A 3,089-nucleotide genomic window follows, 5' to 3' on the forward strand; every position below is an offset into this window, starting at 1 on the left:
AACAATAAAGAGGTGAGGAAACATTTCTATGGGAATCTAAGATGATCAAAATAAAGGTAGCTTAGTTAAGTTAAGGAGGTAAGGGTGAACACTCGTCTTCTATATTAGCAAACAAAGTTTAACCTTCTTCGAGAGGAGAGTGAAGGTTATGCAAAATTGGTGACTCTCTTATGTGAATGTGGTTCTAGTGGATTAACACATAGGATTGCATTTGCAGTCATCAGCACAATTAAGTTTTGATTTGGACCTAAACCATGTTTTTGATATTGTTTTGGAATGTTTTGAGCTGCAACCTGAAAATGATGCTTTTCTTGAACTAATACCTATCTTCCCAAAGTCTCATGTTGCACATATTCTTGGATTTAAATTCTAGTACTACTAGCATCAAGATGTAAATGAGCCTGTACCTCATGGACTGTACAAACTTACAACAGAACTAGTGAAGGCATATTTTGTTGACCTTGATAACATATATGCACATTTACTTCCCAAGGATGAAGAATCATTTGAGAATTATGAAGAGATCTAAAAAAGGAAATGGGATGGATGGGAAACAGAACTTCAGGATTTGATGATAACACTGTTAGAGGGATGCGTGGAGATGCAAAATGCATGGAAAGCGAGGCAGGCATTGGCTCAGTATCAGTGCATTTGTGTGGTAGGCAATGTCTCTGTGGATCCTGTGGTCGAATATTTTCTCGAGGCATGTCGTATCAAGGCTGACAGGGGCCTGAAGAGCTTGAAATGCCAAGGGATTGAGTTAAATCTGGATAATTTTGGGGCCAATTTTGACCAATTTACGCGCCAATATCATTGTCTTAAGGGTGTTGAAAAAGGCTTCTAATCGATTTGGGCTACGAGTTGGTTTTCTTTTTCCTGGGAAGTTCATCGATTACTCTTGGATGTATTCAAAAACCATTCTGCTTTTGAATCTGCTTATAATATCATTGTACAATGTGTGCTCAATTTCTGCTTGACATATAGGCGGGTGGATGAATTTTATGACATTTGCAGTATAATTCGTTATCATCTAAAAATTCTTGTTAATACCTCACTGCACAGGCTAAGAATTCTTTCCTTGAAAGATGTCCAAATTGCTCATAATTATCTAACGACCAGATTGGTGCAATTGCGTATTGCAGTGGAGCTCGAGCAATGGCAGGAGGCTTTTCGCACAATAGAGGACATTCATTTCTTGGCTCGAGCTACCCAACTTCCTCTGTGTTTAGGCATGATGCGTAATTACTATGCTCTGTTATCCAAGATCTTCAAGGCAGTGGATTGTGATTTGTATCATGTCATTTTGTTGTACCTAAGATTCCTCTTAGAAAAAAAGAGTATGTCGAGTTTGGAGTTGGAGCTAAGGGCTTCGGCTGTGTTATTAGCATCTCTATTTGTGACTCTTTATGCTGACAATAGGGAAATAAAGTATGAATATACAGTAAGAAAGGACTCGATTCTTATGGGGGCTACTAGGCAAATGTTATCACATGAGGGCCTATTGTCTGCTCTGCTCTCACAGGATATTGTGGCACATGTTCCACCACAAGTAAGGAAGTTGTTCCATCTGCTTGAAGAAGTTGATGCCATTGAGTGCTACCCAGTGGATCTTGCAACAGAAGCCTGATCACTCTTGTTGACTCTCCACCCACAGTTGATCAATGACTACGGTTCCAAATTGCAGAAGATCATTGTTTTAAGAGTGTTGAAAAAGGCTTCTGCAACATATCACATCTTGAAATTTGAAGATCTTCACATCATGCTACCTTTTCTAACTCTTTCATAAGTGAAGCACCTTCTGATTAAAGCTAGCCAACATGGATTTTTGGACAACGAGGTGGAGTGGATCAGTAGGAGGGGCGTTATTCACTTCAAGGGCAGGGCATCGAGAGCTACGACCACGCCCTGCGCAACTGTTTGTTGCACCAGGCCAGGGCTCGCGAGTTAATACATTCTATGACACAACCCACTAAAATTCACAGAGTGGTGGATTTTCCCAGTTACACTGAAAATTGTCGAAGACCTCGCTGCCGTCGGTCCATTCCACTACATTCCTGACCTCATTCCGAACTCCGCCTCCACTTTCATCGACATCGTATTGCCCAATTCCACATTTAATCGACGTTGGTCAAAGAGCATGACCAACGTTAGAAACTATATTATAATAAACTCAATATAGTAATAAACTTAATATAGTTTTAATAAATTCATTATATATATATATATATATATATATATATATATATATATATATATATATATATATATATATATATATATATATATATATATATATATTAAAAAAACAAAAAAAAAATAGTAAAAAAATATAATTATTATATTAAAAAAATCAGTATAAAAAAAAAAACAAAAATCAGTAAAAAACAATTAAAAAAGAAAAAAATTGGACTTATTAAAAAAAATTCCAAGGGAATATTACTGATGAGCTATAAGACAAGAGGATGGCCAGATTATACACATCGAGATGACAAACACTAAGTGAAGAAAATCCACAACATTAAATCTTTGAGGACGAATCTTCCAAAGGAAGGGGCTATGCTATGAATATAATTCATAAAAAGTAAATAAAAAAATAAATGTAAATATTAAATAATCAAAAATTGATTATGTTAAATAGTCATTAATTTAAGCAAAAAGGCATGTCTAAAAGACATGCCTAATCATGAAAGATCACTTGCTTAGGTATACAATCAGGGCATCATTGTAACATTCATCTCTCTCTCTCTCTCTCTCTCTCACACACACACACACACACACACACATTCAAGTCTACAAGCTATCAGTTTTTATGCTTCAGTTGTCAATTTAACATTTCACTTACAGCTTGTTGACCTTGATGCCCATCAAGGTGGACTTCTGCATGAGGATCATCTGGGAAACTACCATACCCAATTTTTTTATGTCAACAACTATTATTATAGTGTTTTGGTTGTTGGAAGAGGCATAAGAGATGATATGGATGGACTTGAAGGAAGTAACTACTATATAGTTACTATTGTTTTATGCAACCGACTCACAAAATATAAGAAAATATAGATCAATGTCTTCAAAATTAGCCTCTTCGAGGG

At 36.2% G+C, this 3,089-nt stretch overlaps 1 pseudogene; it reads left to right on the forward strand.

Moving 5' to 3' along the window:
- The first annotated feature begins 1,231 nt into the window (after positions 1-1,231).
- On the forward strand, positions 1,232-2,058 carry LOC149173378 (eukaryotic translation initiation factor 3 subunit A-like; annotated as a pseudogene).
- The last annotated feature ends 1,031 nt before the right edge of the window (positions 2,059-3,089 follow it).

The sequence above is a fragment of the Pinus tabuliformis genome, chromosome 4_2, assembly GCF_031772625.1.
Source record: "Pinus tabuliformis cultivar Carrire ecotype Pingquan chromosome 4_2, CPIR1, whole genome shotgun sequence".
Taxonomy (NCBI): domain Eukaryota; kingdom Viridiplantae; phylum Streptophyta; class Pinopsida; order Pinales; family Pinaceae; genus Pinus; species Pinus tabuliformis.